Source organism: Myripristis murdjan, chromosome 19 (assembly GCF_902150065.1).
Source record: "Myripristis murdjan chromosome 19, fMyrMur1.1, whole genome shotgun sequence".
NCBI classification, from domain to species: Eukaryota; Metazoa; Chordata; class Actinopteri; order Holocentriformes; family Holocentridae; genus Myripristis; species Myripristis murdjan.
In genome coordinates, this window is record NC_043998.1 from 5,967,252 (window position 1) to 5,993,495 (window position 26,244).

A 26,244-nucleotide genomic window follows, 5' to 3' on the forward strand; every position below is an offset into this window, starting at 1 on the left:
GAGAAGTCATGCTGTCATTTGTCTCCATTTTTTTTTTCTTTTTCAGTTACTTCTGAATCAAAAAATCGTATTGTCTATGGGACAAGTGAATGGGGTTTTCCTAATTACTTAAAAATAATTATTACAGATTACATTTACATTGTATATGAGAGGCAGTTTTTTTTTTTTTTTTTTTTTTTTTTTTTTTTTTTTGCATTTTTCTTAAAACCTGAACATTATTGATGTAGCAAAAAATATTGCTAATGGCTAGGTGGTTAGCCCCCCATGATGAGTCATTGCACATGACTGCATTTGTAATGATTCTCCTCCTCTTATGTATAATTTTGCTGTTATGCTCGAGCAAAGAGAACAGAGTAAGAAATGGGCGTAGTTACTGACCAGGTATTTTATATGGCCAATCAGCAAACTTTTTAAACAAAACAATTTAAATGGTTGGAAGGTGGCATGCATTTTCCCCATGAAGAAAATGTGTTGGATCTGTAGTTCCACATCTGGACAAAATGTTTGTAGTCAATGTTATGCCTGATTCCTGAGGCCTATTGGGTGGGCCCCCCCCTCCAACCTTAGTCTCCAAGGATACCAAATAAACTGTCTTAGATAATGTAACTAAGTTGGATAACTTGGTTAAACTCACTCCTCTGGAAGTAATAGCACATTTGGAGGGGGATCCTAAGAGGAGATTAAAGTCTAGCTTCAGTGGTGTCTGTAACACTAGCAGAGCAGCACCTAAGGCCAAGCACAGGCATTATCAAATCATTCAGTAACCCCGAGTGACCCGCAGTGGCGAGGTCTCATTCACAACTTGATTCTCTCACTCCAGTTGTTTTTTGTTCTTATGCTGTATTGTTGTGCTCCTGCTGTTTTCTTTCTCTCCTGTACTCTTTTCCCTCTTTGTTCTTTCCTAGCACATGTTATCTGTTTTACATTGCACACGTGCCTTTGGCAAAGAAATCCCGTCAAGTCCGGCAAGGTTAGCTCAGGTGAAAGTATGCCGGCACTGTTTGACACACCCCCGGTGTGTGTTTTTATGTGAGTCTGAGTGTGTATGTTCCGTCTGCGGGACTATCAAAGTAAAGGCCAAACATTAAAAGAATTCTCCTCATCATTGGCAGCAATAGCCGGGACATGTGATGGAGGCAAAACCTTTTCTATTACGAAATATCCTTAAGCTGCTCCCTGTGTCCTCAGAAAACCTTCTCAGCTTTGACCTATGACCTGTTGGTACAGAGTTTCTATTTTTTGTTCTGTGTCTTCGAACTCTGACCACTTAAATGCAGATAGCAAATTGTCACGTTCCGATGATCCCACCCTTTCCCCTCACCCGCTCTCCACCTCTTGACGGCTTTCTGTCTGAACGTCTTTCAGCACGTGCTCTATGTAGGGCACACTGTGTGTTCATGTATGTGGGTCATTTGACTTAGCAGATTCATTCATGTATGTGCGCACATGTGTTGGTGCATGTGTGTCCCTATGTGTCCCTTTATGTGCTTGTCCTTGTCTTTTTGTTTCCCTTTGTGTGTTTGTATGCCCTTGTCCGTGTGTCGCTATGTGTGTACATCACTGTCCGCACGTGCACTTGTGCATGAGTGTGTCCTTATGTGTGTCCTTAATGTGCATGTATCACTGTCTGCCTGTGTCCCAGTGTTCCTGTGTATGTCTTTGCCTGTGTGTATGTGCATGCATGTGTGTTGCTGTCTCTGTGCCCCCATAAAGTTATATGTATTTCCACTTGGGTGATGGGCCTGCATAATTCCAGCACACACTTCATACAGCCAGCTATACAACAGTGGGAGAAGACTGCAGAGGCATGCCTGGGGATGTGGTCAGGAGAAGCCTGTATTTTGTGGAACATACTGTACTAAGCCGCGCCTGCAGTAAAGGCACTATAAATAGAAGGTGCTGATAAAGAGGAAGAAAAAAGGGGCTCGGTGTGAAACAGAGTCACCAAGCCGGTTCCTGTTCAAATACCCAGCTAGGGACTCAAGCTTCGCTGCAAGTCCAGGCTAAACTGCAACACCAGTGCCGAAGCACATAAGAACAAAATAAGGAGGAACAGAATTAAAAAGACATATTAATGAATTTCCTTAACATCAGAGGGTGTGTTTTTTTAAGGCATGGGGTTTTAAATCTCTGTGTTTATCATGTTCATTCGGGAAGTAACATGCTAGTATACGTTTACACATTCATATACTTTTATACATCCATTCATCACTGACTATAGTACTGAGTTTAGAGGCTTTGCAGTTTCATCACAGATTTCCTGGCACCATCCGGGAGGTCCACTGGAGACTTGGCTGAACTAGGCCAGAAGTTGGGATGTGATTGCAGGTCGGTTTAGCGGTGTTAAGCGGTTCAGTGGTGTGGATGCATTTTTCTGACCAAAGCGAAATTGTGATCCATTACATGTTTTAATACTTTACTGGCATACAGAGAGGAGGAGAAAAAAACAGATGTTTTACAGAAGATGTTGATAAGCTCCCATTCATCATCAGCTGCAAATTTTGAAATGTCTTTAGTTAAGCCAGATGTGGCCTGATGAGGTTGGTGTATTTCCAAATTTAGGTTACTAAAACTGTCTTGTCATTCATTTACAAGACGTAGCGTTACAGCTGGTGCACATTAACTGTCATCCTTGGCCATACGATGATTTCAATGAATATACTTTAAAACAAAATCTGAGGATTCCACCAAGCCTAGCTATTGATTTGACAATGCAAGCTAAAAAAAAAAAAAAAAAAAAAAAAAAATCAGTTTTACACATTTGGATTTGAAGTTAATGTCCGTTTTTCAAAAATCAGAATTTGTGCATGGGAACCTTTTTTTTCCAAAAGTGGCCTGTGGATTCAGTGTGGCAGATCCTTCACACGGACCAGTCTCGGGGGGGTTGGGCAAGAGAAGTGAGGGGTCTTTTACTTCCACAGGAGACATGCTGATCTAAGGAAGAGGAGTTTTTAGGTTCCCAAACTAATTGTCTTCACTCTGATCCAGTGGGTTATAAAGGGGCTTATAAGGATAGATAAAGAGAGGGAGCAGTATTTGCACAGCCTTAGAATTGACAACACGGCCAAAATGAGTGTGGATGGGACTAGAGAAGTGTAGCTCTCTCACCAGCAGACCTCTGATCTGTCCCTGTTCTTTTAGGATGATTGAACACACCAAGATTTTAACTCTTTCTTTGTACTTCTACGCAAATGCATTGACCGCTTAAATTAAGATTGTTTTGCTTTTTGCTACACATAGAGTGCCTTAGATTTCTTTTAGATGTGATACTCAGACAGAGCAACCTTGAATTAACACCACTTCAAGACATGCTGAAGCAGAGGCAGCCTTTCTCCTCTGCGCTAATTAGTATTAACTCAATTTATCCCCGAGAACGTCCCACAACAATTTAGACAACACAGCGTTATGGCTTTCCTCAGAGGATTCCTGTTTGGAAAATTGGTGCGGAGGGGTAACCTCAACGCTTAGTCATTTTAAGAACATCTTGAACATCTTCTAGTGTGTGTCGACCCCAAAAACTAATCCAGCAGGCGTTGTGAGGCGCTGTTCCTGTTTGTGTTCCCAGCGGTGTGCAGCTCTCCAAACCCCTGCACGTGAAGTGCTGGAATAGGCTAGACCCTTGGCTGACATCCAGCCCTCTCTACTGGGACTGTAACCTGTTTTATGGCCTTGTTTTCTTCTCTTTTTTTCCCTCTTCTGTCCTTTCACTCCCGCTCGAACTTTCACCCTCCACTGTCACACTCATCCTCTCATCTGGTCTTCCCCTCGCTTGGATTCTCCCCTCGCATACTCCCTCCACAGCGCATAACCCTCCTCTTGTTCACACACGCATAGACGCACGCTGACACACACACTTAAACACACACTTAAACACATGTGTGAAGTATTGCGTATTCGTTTGGCTCCCTCCATGTACTGCACTCCCAATGTTCCCATTTGGAATTCTCTCATTCCCAGACTCTCTCGTTACTAAATAGTAAATCCAGCATGGCCACGTGTACGCTCAAATGCGCGTGCACGTTCGCACGCACATGCACGCATGCACGCGCGGCTATTTCATATCCACCACGACTCTCTCCATTTTCCCTCTCTTTTTTTTTTTTTTTTTTTTTTTTTTTTTTTTTTAACCCTAGTCCTGGACTGGCTTTTATGGCCTGCCTTCCTGCTCACTGCTCACTGTGCTCCCTTCAGGAATTTTGGCCGGTGTTCAAGAATCCTAAATCAACCACAGGCCGCTAGAGCACCCTGGGCCCCTCTGCTCGGCGTCTGTCACCCCACATGTTGACCCCGGGGAGTGTGTGTCTGCATGTGTGTATCTATGTGGGTGCATGTGTGTGCATAAGAGGGTTGACAAAGGGACCAAAAGCAACCTGTCCCGAGCAGGTCGCCCACCCGACCTTTCGCCGCCTGTCAATCTGTCCGATAGCTTTTGTGCCCTTCAACCCCCCGTGCCCAGCCATATAATGCCTCCTTCCTCTCTTTATTTTGTCACTCTCTTTGCTCCTACTTTGCCTCCTTTTTCCTCTACCTGATAAAATGCCCAAGTGTTTATCTCACCTTTTTCACCTACATCACCCCCCCCATCTCTTTCAGCGATGGTTACTTTTGTAATGTTTCTCTCTCTCTCTCTCTCTCACTCCCCCTCCCATCTCTCTGAGTCATTCTCTGTCCTTTGTGTCCTTTTTATTTATGTTTGCATCGGTGAGCTCATCCCTCGGTCTATATAAAGTGTGTGTGTTCCTGTCTGTGTGTTCAGTCTGCCTGTGCATAGCGCTCTGTTTTGCTGCACAGGGGTAAAATCATTGTTTGTATAAATATGTGAAAATTTTACATTCGCACACACGCTTGCCCTGTTTTTATATATCGAATGTGTATATAGGTCCGGATGGCATATGATTGCCCACGTTTGTTTTTGCGTGTGTGTGGGTCCGCACGCTGCATGTTTGGGAAGCTTACGCCGGTCTTGTCTCCTGGCTCCACTCCTCGTCCCTCCCGGGCTTGTCCCTGCATCCCGGCTCTGTCTTCCATTTTGTGCAGGAGAAAAAAGACACAAAGTTGAGTGGAAAGAAATTTGTTCTACAGATGTTGTCTATCCCGGAGCTCAACGCTTTGTTGAATGGAGGATTGCTCTCCTCTTCTTCCTCTCCCACCCCTCCTCCTCCTCCTCGGTCCCCCCATGACTTGTCTGCCTCTCGTTTACCCTCTTCCTCTGCATGACCCTCCTGTCTGATTTCCTCCTCCTCTCCTTTCCCTCTCTCGTCTATCTGCAGTATCTGTCTGCTTAATGTACGATGTCTCTGTCTGGTATGTACATGTCAATTAACAAACAACCCCCTAATTGATTCATTGCACGAGAGGAGTGTAATTCTAAGATGGTATAGGGGTCCCTCTGCTGTGCTTTTATGTGGTTCCATAGTCTCGACTCTGCTCTAACCAGCATTTGGTGTGTTTTGATGTGCGTGTGTGTGTATGTGTGTGTGTGTGTCCATGACACTCAGATGGCAGGCCTGCTGCACATTACTGTAGTGATTTAGTGAGTTTGGCTATGGCGCCACCCCTACCACTCTCACCCCCGGCTCCCACTCCCACTCGTTCTTCTCCTCCGTTTATCCCCGCATGGCGAACGTCTCCACAGGGCCTTTTGTTGTCCATTGTTTTGGGGTCTGCTTCAGATTCCCAGTTTTTTGGAGAAGACATGTGCAGACCGGATGTGGTGCTCTGTGGGTTTGTAGCAAAGCCGGCTTCCTTAGTTTTGGCCAGATCTCACTTACGATATTATAAACTAGACCCTTGTTTTTGTCACACTAAGCTCCAAGGGTGAGACAACCTGCTTTTTGTGTTCCATCTCACCAGAGAGAGGCACCGCGCTTGTTCCTGTAAACACTTGCTGTATGGTAGTGTAGTGATTATCATTGCCATTTGCATTTAAAAATAACACAACAACAGAAATAATCCCCAGACACCAAAATAAAATGGAAAAAAAAAAGACAAAAAGTACTGAGCTTATGATTACCATATTTTCAATGGGACTCAGTCCTGGTAATGCATGTGGCTTTTACGACTCTGCATAAATTCAACCGCACGCAAAGGCATCAAAAGGATTTGGGCTGAGAGGGACTGAAAATTCAAAGTGTTGTGGAGGGGCTGTGTGACTTAAAGGGGTTTGGACATCACAAATTTTCTGTCAAGGCGCAGGCTTTGTGACAGTGAAGAGATGCTGGTTTCCATTCGCAACTGGTAACGCCGTGCCCGTCCCCTCCCCCCACTGCTTCTGTTCCCACTCAGCGTACGGCGAGTGTAAATTCCACAAAGCAAAAGTTGGTTCAAAGGATTTTAGTTTAACTCTATTATGCTCGAGCCTTGCAGCCGAGCATAGGTAACAGACCCCTCTGACTTGTTTAGAAATTGGAATCATATTTTATAAACAAGGGTTTTGGGATTATTTGCACAGTCTTTTTGTCTCCAGTGTGTAGTCATCCTGTGTCATTTGCCTCGTAGCGTTCTTGTGCCCCACACAACTGATCATTGGAGTGTTTGTTTCTCAGCTAGGCATTAAACACAAAGGCCTCTTACACAGCAGCGAAAGCTGTTGCATCAGATGCTAAAAAGCCTTTTAGCTTTTCTCTGACCTTATATTTCAACAGTTACATATTTATGCCAACTACCACAGAATGTTCTTGAGGGCTGTTTGGGTTGTTGACATATGTCTTTGAATAGCAGGCTGTATTTTAACATCTTGAATTCTCAGGGACACGTTACAGGCTTTACTCATTTCAACATTTTTCAATTGGCATTTTTTTTTTAAATGCTCCACTGATGTCTAATGAATATGGATAAGGTATTTACTCTACCTGTAGGCAGTTCTTCATAAACTGGTGTCAGATGACGGACTGATGTAAGGCTAACTGTAACACATGCAGCCTCATAAGCCAAGTCAGCAGCAGAACAAAGGCAGGTTTCATGATCCAGGGTTCACGGAAAGTGTTACCACTTCTATCGCAGATTTCATCACAGATCACATATACCTATCACTTCTCCAATTCTCATAGCACAAAAGGCAAGTCTACAATTACTCCCCAAGGAGTGTCTCCCAAACGTGTACCTCACTGATTGTAACTGCTGCTGGAGACGCCCAATTCACACAAAACACAGTTAGCACAATTATGTAACGTGTCAATGGCATCACGTTTTCTGTGTTAGGGGAGATCCACAGGTGGCGGTCGAGCGTTTTTGCCATTTTGGCTCCGGTGAGGCCGCAGATGCACGCGGATTAACTTGTGGATATTGCACAGTGAGATGGCAGCGGACCGCTCCCTCCCGCTCCTGCTGCTTTGTGTGCTGTGCCCACCTGCGCCTGTGCCTGCGCGACCAGACCCACAAGTCTTTGAACCATGCACCCCATCAGAATGCAGGTCCCATATGGAAATCTCATATAGGCACATAAAGTTTATGCTTATACCAGAGATTTGCTGTCATATGTTGCCTATACAGTCATATTTGAACCAAACATACACACCTCCTGTGGATATGGTGAAATATCTGTAGACCGTATGCACAAATATATAGTGTGCATCTTATATATGTGCAAATATGAATATATTATATGTGCACCAGTACCTGCTCAAAATACATATATGATAGGGAAGGCTGGTATGAAAGTGTACCAAAATTGAATATGCTTCATGTAATCATGTATTTAATATTGATATATGTTATATATGAAGTATATGTCATATAAGGAAACACTTCTATGCACATACAGCATATTATGTTTCTGTATGACAGACCTTGAGTATGTCTCTGCTGCCGGTTCAATGTGAGTCTATGCCAACGTTTGCTCATCATAGGGAGCACTCCAGCCAGCTAAGAAGCCGGGCCCGGGCCACATTCAACAAATGCACAATCCAGTGACAGGTGCCGACAGTTTAATCTGAGAGGCAGAGCTGACAAATAGTGCTGTGAAAATCCTGCATCATAGCTGTGCTCTCATATGTGTCCACCTGTGCCTGCCTGCAGCACTGCAAAAAACGCCCACTCCGTCAAAATCTGTTGTGGGCCTTACAGGACAGGCCGGGCAGACCTCTCCTGTGAGTTGCTGAGCCCTGGCTCCCCGCCGTGTTACTAAGAGAGCTAAAACAGGAGGGACCCTTCAAGCTAGATTTCCCACTTGAACTGTGCAAGAGACGTACTCCCAGGATATCTAGCTGTTGGCTCTGCTCTTTGGGCTCATAGGAAAATGAGTCTCCGGTGGCTATAGTCATGGATCAAGCTGAAGGTGTCTCTTGTTTTCTCTACATGGTGTTTTTAGCCGTTGCTTCTCTTTTACTATGCAGGACACCCACATCAGTGCTGCAGCGGACAGCTCTGTTGTTGCTCTGGTTTTCGACTTGAAGACACATGTACACAATCAGAGAATCTGGCAGAGCGACCCGGTGAAAGAGAGAGGCTCTTAATGTAGACACTTTTTCCTGCTGCCTGTCTGCCAGACCTCTGCTCCACTGTTGTTGTGGCTGTCTAGTAAGGAGCAGGAAAGGGAGCGGCGGCGAGGAGGAGTGAGGAGAGGTGGGTGGTGTGAATTGGCTTGAGCTTATGATAAATTTAGTTCAGATCAGCTGGGGAAATTTGGCTGCCGTGCCTTCATCAGGATCCGATGGCTCAGCTAAGGTCCCAGTGATGGTCACTGGGTGTGAGCACTAATCCAACTCTGGTGTTTACTAGAGACTTTATTTACTGTCCCTGTGTTTATTTTGATTTCTCCCAGCCCTGATTTGGCATGGTTAAAAACAAAAAAAAATCAGCTTCTACTGTTAATAGGGATTGCTTGTCCAAGAATATAATCTCAGTGTTTCCATATCCCATTGTCAACAACATATGACTCACAATCTTCCAGCATAAACCAATTATTTTTGATAACAGCCCCTAAGTTGATTTTGCCCGGAGCACAGGCCGATAGTTCATTATAAGGCTTTTCATTATGGTATCTCCCTCTCGGTCTCTGTGTGTGCACTGTCTATTTTTAGCCCTCAAAATGGTCACACGGCAGGTTCAGGTGAGGACAGGCTAGGTGTTCTAATGAACCATAGCTCTATTCCTTGTGCCATTAGCTACCGTCTGGTGCAGTGAGCCCCAGGCTTCTGCTGCTCCTGCCTTCAGTGTTAAAGGGCTAACGTTATTCACAAATTTCAAGGCAGAACTTTATTAAAAATATAAGGAACAGGAAGGAAGCTAAGCATCTCTAATAAGCAAGGTTGTACCAGCACTGCTGCTCAGCCCGAAAAAGGAAGGCTTAATGTAATGAGGTGCAGTGTAGAAGGTGAAATGCATTATGGATAAGTTTTGAGGTGGGGGGTGACACCTTTGACATTGACAGTGTGGCTATTGTTGCCATATTGTTGAAAGCTACAGCTCTGCAGGCCCGCTGGGTTGGTGTACCATGTTGTGTGTAACATGTTGTTAGCCCTACAGGAAGCGCTGGCCTGACCTCACCCACACATGTGGAGGTGGTGAAGGACTTGTCCAGAGGTTACTGGCTGCAGGGTTGGTAGAAATCATGTCACAGGGCAAACTATTGACAAAGAATTAGCTTCTCCCTCTGGCTCCTCTCATAACCATGTTGAATAGTTAAGAATATGATTGATCCCCCTGCGGCTTCCAGTGATCGGTTTGTCCATCTTCCAGGATGTTTTATGTATTGACCAAGGCCTCGCCGCTGCAGGAGAGGTGGAAGGTGAGGTCATGTGGCGGTAGGATGGGTAAGAACATTAATGAGAGGTCAGAGCCCGTCCCTCTGCAGCTAGCAGCTGTCCCATGCTGCCTCTCCCTTAAACCCTTTAAACCCAGCTCTCCAACCACCTTGTGCAGCCCTCCACTCAGTGGGTGATTGGATCAAATTCAGCAGCTGGGATGCTGGAGCAGCTAATGTTTTCCCTCACTTTTGAGTGAAAATCTTAACTGGAAATGATGCGGTGGGTATGACCCCCAGCTCTGGAACCACATGTAACCCCTCTCACTCAGGCCCGAATCCCACTTTTCTCCTGAGGCTCCCTTACTCCCTTTCTCTGTAAACCTTTCCTGCTGTTTCAGAAACCAAAATTACAAAGTGGAGAGAACTGGCTGTTCTGCTTTATAAAATATCCATAGTCATTAAAGCGGGTCTATTACTGATTTTACATTAACAGAAGGAATTCCATCACTTACCGTCAATCCCCAGATTACCCCCTGCTGCTATCTGCCCACCCACTCTGGACTATCTAGTTGAATGAAGCGCACACACAGTAACATGCATCGATGAGGTTGTCTAAGTGCACATACAAAACACATACACATGTGCATGCACATACACACACACATCAGAGTAGCCTCAAAGCTTGGAGCCAAGCTAACACAAATCGGGGTGAGTCTTTTCTCCCATAGTGCTCTTGGGGTCATAACAGCCTCGTAATGAATACATGGATCATAAAGCCTGTCAGGTCATTTTGGCAGTTGGCTTTATTATAACACACAGCGGGAGTATACATGACACTACACATTAAGACGAGGTTGTAACATAAATATAGAGAACATTAGGTAAGGTTTTTCACTCAGTCTCTTGTTCTTCAGCTTGCATTCTGTTCCTGTTCTCACTCTCACGCAGTTTCTGTCCTCTCACTCTCTCTCTCACCTTTACTTTCTCTCACTTTCTCTGTCACCCTCTCTCTATTTTCTGCTATCCTTCAGTGAAGTCATTTTTTCTGTCACATCTGGAAACTAGATCTCATGGCTCAGTGTGATGCCGAGGTGCATCTTGCTCTTTCTCTATCAGCCCTCGTGCTCTTCCTATTTCTTTTCTCTCTCCTTCCATCTCGACTTTTCTCTCCCTCACTCTCTCTCTCGTGCGATTGCTCTTTGACCTCCTTTCGGAGCCATGCTTTCTCTCTCTCTCTCTTTCTCTCTCACCAAGTTAACGGTCATCCTGTCTTTCTCTTCCCCCGTGTCTGCCTCTATTTTGCTGTATCTGCAGAGAGCATGTGACAAAGCCAACCCATGCAAAAGCTGAATGAGAGAAAGGGAGAGAGAAAGCACATTGGGCTAACAGTATGTGCCACCACTGCTCAAATTCATGCAGAGACTAACCCCCAGAGGAGTGCAGAGAGTGAGAGAAATGCAGAAAATACACACGAAAACGCATTTGCATACAAATACTTGCCAACTCTGGGTAAGTGTTTGCATGGCTGGGTCCATAAGGATGTAATATCTAATGCTATCATAGAGATTTGCACTATTAAACATGACTTGGTTGAAGAATTCTTGTAATGTAAAGTTTCATACTTGCCGCAGTCTTTGCCTTTCCCATGAGAAAATAAAATGCCTATTCCTAGAGCTAGCTTTCAAATAGATCGTATACAAGATGGATGGAACATAATATACCCTTTCACATAATGTGACATGGTGTCATAAAATGGAAAAGTGAAAAGCATCGTGCTATAACCGACGCTGAATTTGAGGTGGCAGAGCTGAGCTTAAAGATGAGAGCAGAATCACATTTCCATATATCACAGTCATTATGCTGTGTATCAAGTCTGGTAACACTGTTCTAGCCTTGGTGCCTGTGCGTCTGTGTTGTTCTCTGCTGGGGTCTGTCAGTGAAGTCAGCTGGGAGTGTGTGCGGACCCAAAAGGGTAAACTCTTTGCCTACTCTCCCGTCACCTCCTCTCCTCCCCTGGGTGTGCTTCTTTTTCCCCTGTGGGAGCCACAACCAAACGCAGAGCACAACGCTGGGCTGACCCTCCAAATGCCTGACTGCGTAGCTGAAATTTAAATGTAGCTCTAATAACAAAAAATGCTTGTGCTGTCACTGTGTGAGAGAGTGTGCGTCTGTGTGTGTGTGTGTGTGTGTGTGTGTCTGTGTGTGCCCGCTCTGTGAACCCAGGTGCAGACACATTGGGATGACTCTTCTGTTCTGCTCTGATGAGTAATGCTGGAGCCTTCACTGTCAATCCCATGGTGTGAGGAGATCAAACCAAGTGGGAGTGTGTGTGTGTGTGTGTGTGTGTGTGTGTGTGTGTGTGTGTGTATGAGAGAGAGTGTACATGCTCCTCTGTTTTGTTTATTTGCGCGGCGTTAAAAAGAGTTTCACTTTCAGTTTCGATTTAAAACAAAATTGAGAGCAAGAGGCAAAAACTGTGGCAGGTGGGCAAAGAAAAGATATAGAGTTCAGCAAACAGGCGCACTGCCTGTGACATCATGCAAGTCACATAGTTTAATGGGAACTCTAACAGCATTTTGTGTAGCAGTCAGGTTGGATGATCTTTACCATTAACTCCAGCCTAAAAGGTAACTCAGTGTGTCGCACCATTCTTTTAAAGGGGACAGTATAAATGAGCTAGACGGTGGCTAAGTGGCTCTGGGGAGACATTGTCTAGCCAGTGCGTGTGTGCATGCATGATTGCAAAATCAATTCCACTAGGCTATTTGCGGACATGCATGCAATTACTGTGATGATACAGCATTCTTTTGTTTAGCATAATATGCATCTATTTAACTGAATGTGTGCTGCAAGCAGAGATATTTTTCCAGGGCTAATTAGTCTCTCGCAAAATTACCGACAGAAAAGTTCTGGATGTTGAACTCATCACATGGCGGAATCTGCAGCGTTGGGCTGCTCCTTGTTTCTCACTGCTTTCATCCCGTGTGTTCTGAGGGCGACGACTAAAGAACTCGGAGCGCCCATGGCCCCTGCAGTGCACTAGCTTGTTTTAATGACATGGCTGCACAAAGCAGCTGTCTGCTTTAATTATGGAAGAGTGTTGGGCTCATGGCTCCTGCTCCTCTTTCTACTTCTTTGATACTCCTCCCTCTCCTCCCACCCCGCTCCTTCCTTTTTCATCGCTTCCCTAATGTGGCCCCTTTGATTTTCTTTCCCCTGTCCCGCAAGGAGAGGTAGACTAATCCTCTGAATCGAATGTGTCACCTTCTCTAAGCAGGGATGAATAGGCCCTGGATGACCGCTGGGCACTAATCGCATTTAGCCTCCACGATGGTAGCTCCTGGCTGGGCCCTGGGTCCGAGGCTGGTATGATTTAATGCGTGTCTTGAGCTTTGGCGGGGCCCAGCCGTTGTCATGTACCTGTTGAACCTCTTCCTTCCATATCCCGTGGAAGAACATTCTCTGGAGCACCTTTACCATGTTAGTGGTATTCACACATGGACAGGATTTTGAGTCAAGTGAAGTCAAGTTAGTTCATAAAGCGCAAACTATTGATGTGACCCCTCTTCCTTCAGCCTGTTAGAAGCCGAGTAGCACCATTGTACATACAGATATGGATAATACAATAATAATAATATGTAGAAGGAGCTACAGTGATCGAGGCTGGAGAAGATGAAGACATGAATGAATTTTTTGAGAAAAAGATTTGATAAGGCTAAAGTGGAAAAAAGTTGACTTTCAGAAAGAACTGACACACCAGAACTTTTTCCATGAGGTTTTACACAGGAAGCTAACATGTACTCATTTTGACAGAATCAGAATCTCAAGAAAAAAAAAAAAAAAAAAAAAAAAAAAATCAACCACAGTTTTAATCTGGGCTAGCTGTAGAGTGTTTTTTGGGACATTCATTGTCAACAAGAGAATTTCTGAGATTATTTCAACAGCAGGAGATAAAGTTATGCATAATTCACATAGCAAGGAAAGGGAACGTTGTAAAGATTACTTTATATGGCGTTATCATGGGCAAAAAATGAAAACAGGAATATAGTATTGACCCTTTTCTAGTTATGCGGACCAACATGGGAACTTGAAGATTGCTTTGAAATTGTTGAGAACTGTGTGGTTCAGGTTCAACTTTTTAGGTTGCTCTGAACCACTGCAGGTTTGAAACGAGATGGCACAGTGATGATAGCCAGAGAGCTTCTAGCAATACTAGACATTCTCTAAAGTGTCATTTTATTACCTTTTTGAATGCACTGGGAAAGCCAGAAAACCTGGAGAGATAGGACTCAGCCCCATGTTTCCTATCATTATAGTATGGTAATATGAGACAGTGGAATTATTGGCTTCCTGCATTTTATTATTTATTTTCTGCTATTGCTACTGGATACAGGATAATAATCTAAAAGCTGAATCTGCTGTAGGATTTATGTCAGCATTGTAGCTTGGTCAGCCATCACAATGTAATTATCTCCCTCTCCTCCCAATGACCCGGGGAACCCCACTGTATTGTGACTTGGATTGTCTATCATGCCTGCTTAGCCGTGATTGGGCTTGACGCAGACACTGGATAATACTGGGAATGGTGTGCGCGCCGCGGTGGTCTAGGTGTCCTGCAGGAATATGCTAACATGGCGGGACAGGGTAGCCAGACTAACCGTATCCTCCCGTCCTCACAGGTCATGAGCTGAGCAATGTGCAGAAAGGGCTGTGCATTCCTAGAAACCCCCTAATATGTTTAACCTCTGACCTAGAATATCAGCAGCGGCGCAGCGACTGTCAAAGGCTCAAGTGGTCTAATTGGTTTATTTGTTAACTCCTCATCCCTTTTTAACACAATGTCAGGGGCAACAGGATGTCTAAAGCCTGCAAGGGACTTCATAGTAACCAGTCCTTTAAAACTCCCCACAACTGAAGATCTAGACCTTCCCGTCACACCTGTTTTTTTTTTTTTTCCTCCAGACCAAAAGCGTTTAAATGTCATATTTACAAATTCTGAACTCAGAAGGATGAGCTTACAAAGAAAACTTGAAGGTGGAGTTATCACACTTTATCCTCCATGAGTTTATGCAATGATCTTTTTTCAGTCGCATAGAAATTTCACTGACTTTATTCATGCGGTAGGCTAGATCTTCCCTTATCTATAAGTTGAGAAAAATTGTTTGAAAACATGCATTGTACTCATATAGATGCAGTGCTTTACATCAGCAATTAAAAACAGTGACTTCATTTGACCTTTGGCCTATTCAGATAAGACAGAGGACACTGGGTATTTCAGCTGGAAAGACATTTAATTGCTTCAAAGGAAGCCAATTTTATATAGTTTTGTTTTCTTCCACAGCTTAATATTTCTCCCCACAGAGCCCACTTTATGAGTATAAATTTATTACATTTATCTTCTCCTCCAGCATACCCAGTAAAATGCACAACCAGTTAAAAAAAAAAAAAAAACATTCTGATTACTATTACAGACTACAGTGCTCCCTATTTTCCTTCCCTGTCTCTCTCTATCTCATGCACATACCTACATACATGGAGCTCCAGAACTACAGCCCCCTCACTGTTCTCTCCCTTGTTTCCCCCTCTCCTTTTCTCTGCACGTCCTTTATGCAAATGTGCTGGTGAGGGCACTGGGGCAATGTACTATTCACAGCTTGGCCAACAGTAAATCTTCATTTTGACAAGCCCCTTTGCATTGTCTTCCCCCTACTCACTACTCCCCCCCTCCCCCGTGTCTCTCCTTGAACCGCCCAGCTGCACAGGCTCTCGTCAACGTGGCCTTGTGTACAGTATCTCACTCGTGGTCTCTCTCTCTGTTTCTCATTCTGTTTTTTGCTCTCCGTCATCCTCATTCCGCTCTCTGGTCCTCCTCCGCCTCCTGAGTGCTGTGCATTACATGGCTGCCCGTGCTGTGAATCCAGTCTTTCACTGGAACAAAACAGCCACCCTTGGAGTGACACTATGAACATGCTGTCTCCCCGAATAGACTGACATAGATGACCTGAAGGACGTTTACTCTGTGGTGGTTTGTGTGCGTGGGTGTATGTGTGAAAAAGATACTCATAGTCTTAGTTGCACTCAATGCACATAGGAGTTTGAAAATTGATTCCTGATGCTATAAGGTACACATCACAGCCCTTACTGGTTTGGTGAAAGAATGTATTCAAAACCAGAATATGTTTTGTTTTGAAGTAAATGAAACAGTTAAAATAGGATGAATGAACAGACTTTGCCCCCAACTGATATCAATGCCAGATGTGCAGTACATATCCCACAATGAAAACGTGTGAGTGTGTGTGTGTGTTGTGTTGCTCTCTGTATTGTCACATAAAACTTGCTGTGATGTGGTCCAAGCATGAGAGATGTGAGTATTGACTTGCATTGTGTACATACAGCAAGCACAGAACATGGACTTTCTCACATTTTCTCTGCCCTGGCCATGATTATAGCGCTACACATGTGTGCACAAATGCGAATGCACGCTACTTTACTCATCATACACCACTCACATTGACAGTAAAACTAACAGAGACTCACATGGGGTATATATATACTGTGAAACTACTTTCACACTGCAGCAAAATTCGGTTTGTCACCGGGTTTGCACAGCAGTGTCAAAGGATCTACCCATTTGATCTCAGCTGACAAGTCTTCCCAGGATTGGAGCAGGCTAGAATAACCTGAACAGCTTTGAGGTGAATGGTGTTCACCTTGATAGTGATCAAGACCACACCTCCACAGCTTGTTCCAGCACATGCACGTGACTCAAAGACACAACACCCATAACCTTTGCTCTTTTCAGAAATGACAGAACTGAACAGCAAGACAGCCTAGAATGTGGATGGTTGGAGAGATTGCCACATTGGTGTTGTAGAGTGGTGTCGCAAATGTATAGTGACATTTAACAAAATGCCATCATCTTACCTCAGAACCTTCTTGCCCGGTGAGAATATCACCCAAATGAGACAATCAACCTGTCGCTGCCTTAAGAGAGACAGAGAATTACCCAGACACAGGTTCAGAGAAGAGCAAAATAATGGGTAGTACCTGTTTGATTGGCATATAAGGGGTATCAGTGTCTCTTTCGTCAATGGATGCTGTGCCACCATGTACTCCCCCTACCTAAATTCCCATCAGACCTTGCCAAACACTCCCTCAGGCCGATGCTTCTGCTGCTGAGAAACTGTGGTGATTGTTTGATAATTTTATTTCCCATTCATAACAGTGTTCTTAGTGGGATTTCAGTAGTGGTGCTGCATTTTCCTCCAAACAAGTCCCAAGGGGGGGTTGAATGTTGGATATAATTTGAAGCCGTTGTTGGGCCCACCGCAATTTGGTTTTGAACCCACGGACAAGCCAACAGAGCAGCCATAATGCAACATGCTCCCACCGCCCTCTGAGGTTTGTGTCAGAACATTTGAAATGGGTGGGTTCTTGGCTTGCTTCAAAGTGCATGTTTGATGAAACTTCACAAGTACCATCCACCTGATCTAGCTAAGCAATGGATCAAAACCTTTTCAGTGCACCCTTCACTTTTAATCTCTACTTTGACTTCACAAGAACATTCCTCTCAAATTCCAGTTTGAAAACTTGCAATGTCAAGAAAGTCCCAAAAAATAATTTCTGGAGCGAACTAATGTGTTCAAAATTGCCTGCCTCGTGGCTAATTAGGATGTCTTTTGCTGATCCACTTAAATTTGAAGGTGTAATTTGGGGCCTTTGTACGCCAAGACTAGGCTTTACACCCCCTGAGCTAGAGATCTTTATGTTTTACCATGTTTAGCCTTGCATGGCTCCGTCTATAGCACCAGAAGAGCGTCTCCCTGGAGGCAAAACAGCAAGGCAGGATCTGATCTTCTCCATCCTCCATCAGTCATAGCAGTCGTGACAGGCCAGTGAATTCCCCCCACCCCTCCACCCAGGACTTCAAAGCCCTACATTTGCCACTAGAGAAGGGGCTGTGCTCACTGAGGGGGGCAAAGAAGGGGGGAGGTGGTGAACTTGGGGCCCACTGACAGTATTTAGCCTGGAGGTGTTTTCAGTTGAACCTCTGAAGCCGCTACGTTTTTTTTCCTACTTCTGTTTTGGACTTCCTTGAGTCCGCAGTGAGTTCTTCCTTTGGTGAGATCATATTAGTGGTGCTTTTGCTTTTTGACAGTTTTCAGTCACTTAGTAGAGGAAGCAGGGGAAGTGCAACCATAAAAAAAACAAGTGTCTCTTTGAGCCTGCATCAAAGCAAGTGCTTGGGAAGTGTTAAAAGTGCTGTTTGGCTACAGCCTGGTACAGTCGTGATTGATTGTTTCGAAAGCAATGCCTGTGCTGGGAAAGGAGACAGTGCTTTCAACTAATTTGTACCATCTTGGGAGTATCTGTTGGCGAGTATTCCTCCGTCCCCATCACTAAACAGCCTGTAAAAATATATTTCTTAAAGGACCTCCCATATCTTACTAGAGTAAGTCTGGAAGTCTGCATAAACATAGTGGGCTATGTCTTTGAAAATGTAAAAAATGTACGGATGTGGTGGGGATGTTGGCAGCTGGGGGCCATGCCTGGTCATTTTGTCCCAGGCTGTGAGATATCAGATAGGCATCAAACGATCAGTCATGGTGAGCACGGGACTTGGCCTTTGATGCGTTGTATCCAAGCCTTCCCTTGGGTTTTCCTAGAAGACCACTAGGCTGTAGAGCAACCGTCACGTGTAAAAAAAAAACAAAGTTTGTGCTGTTGTGCCCCTAGGTCAGATCACAATGTGCAAATCAGATCTGTAACACTCAGTTCCTCAGCACAATCCTGTGGTTTGATTAGACGCCAACCTCCAAGTGTTGTTGATTGGCCTCAGGGTGATGCCACAAGTTTGAAAACTCTGCAGTATTTCCCTTAGTAAAGTTAAATGTTATGTCTCCACAAGCCACTTTCAATCCTTTTGTAAGAGAATGAAAAAAAAAAAAAATCAACATCATAAAAGCAGTATATCTCAGCTTTTGTGATGCATTTTGCGATCTAAGCTCAGATTATGTAGCCACACTCCCTTTTATGGTGTTTTATGGTTGGCGTTTTGATAGGTAAAGAGCCACGTCTTAAAATGTTAAAGTGCTTCTAACTCAACGTGACTAAAAACATATGCTGTGCGTTAATACGAGATAAACCACGGGTTAGCGTTTGCTTGTCCATTTCTCTCTTTTTCGGTACGACAGCTTTTTTTTATTCCTCACATTTGAACCCTCACCTCTGCGTTACAGTAGATGCAGCCTTGCAGTTTACCACATACACAATCATGACCTCCTTTCTTCTTTTGCGTATTGTCACCTCACAACCTCATGTATTCTGGTAGCTCCCTTGTCTGCTTTGTTTACAGGAAGTAGGAAGTTGTCATGTGGGTTTACAACTCACTCTGCCACAAACTACTATTGATCCATTTGGGGTGCACCCCTCCCTCTTCTGAGTACTTGTGTATTTGTTTTTAAATTAGCCTTAGTATGACATGAAATTCAGTCAGTCTATTTTTATTACTCAGGATGTTTGTATTTCAGACATTTTTGTAGGGTTGAAAATAACAACAATAATAATAATAATAATGAGGATGTGCAGGAGAAAGAAAAGAAGAGTGAACGAAGACATACACTATGCCAAATCCATTTTAAAAGCCGTTGACAGGACCCATAATCCCTGCTAGTGTTTGGTAAGGTCTTTGCCTCTGGGTAACCTTATTTGTGTATTCAGGCCTACCTCATATATTATCTGACATTGCAGTAGGATCAGCTAGGTAGCCTGCTCGTACAGAAATAGCACAAGCATGCAATCGCCTGCTACACTCCCTCCAGCAAAATGTGCCTTCACACAGGAACAGGCATCAGCATGTGCACAGGGCCAAAAAATTTAAAAAAACATGCAGAACATATAAAGTACATACGCAAAGACAATTGTACATTCACCTCGAGGCCCCAGTGCTTTCCTTGGTAATGCAACCATGGATACACAGTGCACAAGCCTTCCACAGCATCACAGCTTTTTTTTCTCATTGTGTCAGTCACAATGCTGTTGTCACATGACACACCCCCTTTTATCTACCAGTAATCAAGCAAAGTTGGTCAGAGCCACCTTGACCCATGACCCATTTCCCCATCATGTTTTGTGAAGTATTTAGAAACTATGGCTCTGTTTGTGCGAAGCAACAGCCCTTTAGAAAATATTGTTGTTATGGGACACATCCGTTTTGGCCGGTCGGAGTGGAAAGGTGGTCAGTGCGGCCTTGATCTGTGGCCAGTCTCCTCTCTCACTCCTCATTTCGTGATGTTATGTGGAGAAACTGCGGCTTATTTGGAAACTGCGGCTCTGTTTGTGCTAAGCCCTGTACATTAGCATGGCCCCTTGAGTTTGATAGGCACAAACAGTAATTCTTTTCTTCTTTTGCCCGCGACCTGCGTTCCTACCAAGTGTTGCGCAGATCCGTCCTGTACTTTCTGAATCGCCCCGGTGATGGATGGACGGATCCACGGACAAACAGAGGCGATCACATAACCACCAGCCGGAGGTTTCACCTCTGCGGTGGAGGTAATGAACATCCATTAGCCAAGCTGCAGCTGTCGATGTGCAGATTACTGTTGCTCTTCAGTAGAGCAGCCACTCCCCGACAACTCAGTGTAAACAACAGGAAGGTTCATATGGGCAAATAACAACCCAGTGCTGGTTAACAGCCACTGAGATTCCTGCTTGGAAAACCAAGACAGCATAGGGGGCCGAGAGATACATTTTTTTCCCCTCTGTGCCCTCCCCTCCTCCTTCTCCTCCTCCTCCTCCTCCTCCTCCTCCTCCTCTCTCTCTCTCTGTGTGTCTCTCATTTCTGCTCTCAATGCCCAAATTATGCCCTCAATTGGGATGAGTGGTACAATTTAAGAAATACTTTCCTCTTTCTCCTTTTTTTTTCTTTTTCTCACTCCACTCTCTTTTTCCCTCTATCTGTTTTCTCCCCTGTTTTAAGAACACCCAAATTATATCATTAGTTAGTTTTAGCTCAGGGAGGAGGGCATCATATGACTGCTTCTCTGCTCAATTTGCTCATTGTTTGCCCAATTCCCTTCACAGCATGCTACCTTATTCCCTTCGCCCTGTCTTTTCTGCCTACACAGGCCTGCAGGGGAAGAGCCCTCTAGCTAATTAGAGACTTGCCAGTGGAATTTCACCACGACAAAGGGAGCTATTCATGTCGGCAGGGTGGTGAATAGGCCGCGCTGGCAGTGGCGGTGGCATTACTCTGAGGAGTTAGCGAGACGAAAAGACTTTACTTTGAAGCTTGTCTCTCTCCGGAGACACACAAACCCATCCTTCTTCGTCTGCCTCAACTCAGTGCAATGCCACTCTGCCCTCGAACCCCCCCCCCCCACCCCACCCTGTTTCTGTTCTGGTTTTGCCATCTATCATCTGCTGTTGCTCTGTGATAAGGGACGGTAAAGCCGAGTTGTGTCCTGACAGACTGTCAGCGCGGGGGCTAAATGGTTGACCCCTCGTCTTAGCATGCGGTCTTCTATTCTCAGTGAGCCGATCTCGTGTCCCCGTGGCATGTCTGACCCATATTCCCCAAATGAACTTTTCATTTCACACTTCATTCACACACATGCATGCAGACACAATCCCATTCACCGCCTCACAAGCCCAGAGGTCTCTTGAGCAAACTGAGTGGGAGACCTTTGGCCTCATCTACTCAAACACAAATTAGGCATGTTGAGAGGCTGCCACCGCTCCATCCATTCATCCTCTCATCTCCACCGCAGTCCTACAAGCAGTGGATTCATGGTCAGATGGAGGGGATTTCCCCCCCCCCCCCTTTTTTTTTTTTTTTTTTTTTTGCATGTGCAGTGTTATCTCGAATCTCCCACCCACTGTCACCCGTCCCCTCACATTGTCACATACACACGTCAATAAACACACAATCACAATCCCACATATTTATCCTTGCAACACACATACATTACATCACATAAGCCATTTCAACACTTGATGCACACTGGCAGAAAAAAAAAAAAAAAGGCACACACACATTCGCACACATACACGGGCATTCCTTACGGCACTTCCCTTCCGATGGGACTGGAGCGACATTAACAGCTTCCTCCTTCCCTTCTGGGTCTCAGAGCACTTTCTAGTTCAGACGGTGCTCTGTGCTCTCTTTCCTTCCTCCGTTTCTTGTTCGTTTCGGATTTTCGCTCTTGTCTCTCTCTTGCTCCCTCTGTCTCTTCATTTTTCTCTTGCTGTCTAAGTCTGTCCCTTCCTCTCACAGAATCTTGTCATATATATATTTTTTTTCCCCGTCTAAATCAGAGCTAAAAACACATTGCCGGGGGGTCACCAGCAGTAGACGTACTTTCACCATTTTCTACTTGTTTTTCCTTTTCCCTTTTCCTTTTTACACTGCATATTTCTGTAATGAGATTAACCCAGGCATTTGGAAACCAAGATAACCTCAGGCGCTGTTTGTTAGTTTCGCTAGCTAGCCACATACTAATCCTGAACCCAGTAGTTACCCACAATGTTAGGCTTGTCACCCATCAAAGTAATATATTTCTCATTACTTGGCATTTGTTTCAAAGGTAATGCCATTACTGTGCTTATTACTCGCGAGGAGCAGTAATTTGTATACCAGTCATTACATTACTTTCCCGCTGCACCCACAAAATTGGTATTTGCATCTTCTCTCACGCTCAAAACTGAGGAAAACTCAATGGCGTTGCTGTGAATCTTCTGGGTAAATGAGCAGCATTGATTTCCAATCTTCCTGTCATCTTTTGCGTGAAAAAATCAAAGCGGTGGGAATATATCCAGCCGGATGAAGTAAACTACTCTGCTATTTCTCATCCGGGCTAGCTCGGTGTCTGTCAACTAGTGCTGACGAAACCAAGTTTGGGAATGGGGTCGAGATAGAGATTTTAGTGAAATCGGTTTCAATCTGCTATTGGGAGAGGTCAGTGTAGTCACTGTTACTGACATTGAAAAAATTTGTCACACTATTCATTGCTGGGAAAAGCAATAATATTACTGTGTTCCTCCCCAATGCTGCTTACCTGCATGGAGGGAGAATTTATTTCTGAGTCTATTGTCATTCACATCTGCAGTCGGCCCAACTAGCGTAGCGCAAGAGTGCGGCTCTGGCTTCTTATCTGAGACGGTGGGCTGGTAAACATCAAAGCCGAGCCCTATAGGTGGCAGAAGGCTGTAGCGTGCATGCAAAAGTCTGCCCGATGTCAGTCTGTAGATGCGCCGGCTCCCACGCTGACATTAAAGCCAGTAATGCTAGCTGTAGGAAGATGTTTCTGCACCCATTATAGCATGACTGTGACGTAAGCCCATAGATAGATGTTTGGCTTTCATGTCTGTCTGTGAGGTAAACAGGCCGGGGCTCCTGAGGCCAGAGATTATTATTTCTCCGGAGGACAGAGGGAGGGGGTGGCAAGAGAGAGAGAGAGAGAGAGAGAGAGGGGAGAGAGAGATAGAGAGAGAAAGAGGAATGAAGGAAAGAAATGAAGGGCAATGAAAGAAAAATCTAATAGGGACAAAGGGGGGAGAGAGATTTGAAAGAGGAAGAGAAGAAGGAGGGGAAGCTAGGAGCAGGAAAGTCAAGGAGAGAAGAAACAGGAACAAATCAAGGGAAGAGAGGGACGGCAAAAGAAGAAGTAAGGAAGAGGGAGAGGATCGGTGATAATCAGAGAACAGAAGTTAGAAAGTGAGCAGTCACAAAGAGGTAAAAGGGAAAGGAAGAGGGGGTATGGGTGTCCTTGTTGGCCCCTGTTTGTTTGGTGTATGCTGTATCCCTCCCCACCTGCTCACCTGCTCACCCACCTTAACAACCCTCTGTTTATTTCTTGCAGGGTGGAGACAAAGCATACCGCACAGCACAGGCGGCCTGGGGGAATCATTAACTGCACACAAACACATACAACACGACTGGTAGGTTATTTTCTGCCTGTTTCCCTGCGTGCGTGTACTATAGGGGTGGAGGAAAACACCGATTCATGCACCAATTGCAATTCTTATCTTTCACAATTCTGAATCAATTCACAATTTCCAAAAATCGATTCATTCTATTTTTTTTCAGTGATATTATGGTTTCAGTTTTCCCATAACTAAATATACTAAATATACCATATCATCAGCTTTTTAATGATGAATTGGCTTGGTGTTTGATAGTCACTGGACATTCATATACTACCCTGCTCAAAAGATCTGCAACACGTTTAGCTGATGAGTATAACCTCCTGAAATCAGTAAAATATATATTGTGAGACAATTACCTGACCTTATTACTGTATGTTTGTTTGGTAAAATTTTGTAAGAAGGGTTTTAAGTGACGAGTGGACCTGCTGTTGGCTGATAACACCAAAAATAATGTAAAGAGTCTCATCAAACCAGGAATATATTCAATTTGAGAGCCTAAACTATGCCTTCAGACTTGGGAAACATTAATTCTATTTGTGAAAAACTAGAAAAGATTGATTTCAGTGCAGAACACATGAGACCAGGTCCAGCTCAAATCTACTGTTAATACATTGCTCAAATCTCAAATACATTCATATTGAGAGCCTAAATATTGTTTACAAACAAGTTTAGAATGGTTTATTTATTTACTTATGCATAATTATTTAGATTTGATTGTGTGTGTGTGTGTGTGTGTGTGTGTGTGTGTGTGTGTGTGTGTGTGTGTGTGTGTGTGTGTGTGTGTGTGTGGCATGGAGTATGGAATGTAATGCTTAGAGCAAAGTAGACTCAGACCCTCTTTAGTACACAGTGCACTGGAGTAAGAGCTCGAAAATAATCTGTTTTGAAAGCAGAAGTGATTCTGAATTGAGAATTGATTTTGAATCCAATTGTGACCCCAAGAATTGAAATCAAATCGAAGATTCCCAGCCCCAGTGTACAGTACACATGCATCATACTTTGGGCTCGGAGCAAATGCTCCTGGTATGGATGCATTATGTCATTGTCTTTATCCCGCGTACTGTCTTCATAGTTCATACTCCTAATTGTGTGAACTGATACGTCACTTATGCCCCTCCTTCTCTTTCTCTTTCTTCCTCCAGTTTTTTGTATGTCTGTTAGAGTTTTTGTCCCCATGGTCATAGATGGGGAAAGCAAAAATACATTGGGCTTCGCCTCTGCGGGCCTGTTTTGGACAAAACATGTGGGCAGCGATTGATTTTGACACTGGGGTCCAGCATTTTGAGTATAAACTTGATTGATCACCCTTTGGGTTATGATACATTATTACATTAATATCAAGTATCTAGAAAATGAAACTGACTGGGATGCCACAGCGCCACCAACAGGCCACAAAGTCCCCAAACTTCAAGTGGCCATGTCTCAGACACCACTGGCTTGTTTTTTTTTTTGGAGGAGATGATGATTTATTTATTTATTTATGAAATCAAACTTTTACAAAATGAAACATAAGCCGCAACATGCCACAACTGCACATCACACACACACACACACAATAACCAAAAAAAAAACAACAATAACAATCAATCAAACAAGTAACAACAATAAATAAATGAATAAATGAATAAATAAATAAATAAATAAATCAACTCTCAGGCTGACTTGAGCCAGCAGGCCAGCGAGGGAAATCCAAGTCTTACATTCCCAGCATTCCCCACAGTGTCACACTGAGCAGTGGTTGGCACGGGGTGTGCCAGCGAGCCCTGCGTAATTCCACACTCCGTCGAAATCCAAAGGAAAATGGACAGCCTGATTGATTGGATTTTTGATTTTGATCATCTTCACTTGTCAAAGGCAGGAGAGATCGGCGCCCGTTTGGTAAATGAAAACCTTTGATTTATTTGACAGGTGTTTTGCCCATCACAGTTTCATCCCTGTGATTAAAGATGAGCCTCGATGGGCAAAAAAGTCTTTCTAATAAATCAGACATTTTTTACTGCAAAATGTTTGCAGACCCTCTTCTTCCTCGAATGAATTTAGAGGCTTAGTGCACCGCTAGATCTGAATAAACCAAATGCACGCACAGACAACTTTTGGTTTTCTGAATTCATGACTGAGGTGATCGGGACGCCTGAGGAAATTTGATCCTTACATAAAATATTTACATGTTGCGCATGAAATTAAGCAACAGAATACAAAAATGAATGGAGTGCATACATCGAGAGTCATTTAGTCCTTCATACAATAGTCCACTGTTCAGACAGGGACAGCTCTATTCCACACTGTTGCTTCACACCAGTGTGGCAAACTTGGTGTCTTCCACAGCCTCCTTACTTTAATGTTTTGTGAGATTTTAAAGGTGACTAGTAACAAAAAAAAAAAAAAAAAAACCTTTCAAGTGAGAAGTTTGCCCTAAATGAAATACACAAAAATGAATGCAATTCAAATAATCACCCTGAAGTCAAACTCCAGCTCTGCATTAAGCATCTTCACCAATCAAGTTTTCAAATCTGCCTCCCACTGTCCTGTAGTGATGGTCTATATTTCAAGCTATATAATCATCTCTGAGACTTATTCTGTCTATGAATGTTTCTCGTCTCCTCTCCTCTCTCCTCTCCTCTCCCCTTTACCGT

At 44.0% G+C, this 26,244-nt stretch overlaps 1 protein-coding gene across 1 annotated transcript in view; it reads left to right on the forward strand.

Moving 5' to 3' along the window:
• The first annotated feature begins 23,542 nt into the window (after nt 1-23,542).
• LOC115377475 (thyroid hormone receptor alpha) overlaps nt 23,543-26,244 on the forward strand; it is a 94,327-nt gene continuing 91,625 nt past the window's right edge. The window contains exon 1 of the mRNA XM_030077233.1: nt 23,543-23,623. The gene's annotated coding sequence lies outside the window, so the exon portion shown is untranslated. The remainder of the gene's footprint in view (nt 23,624-26,244) is intronic.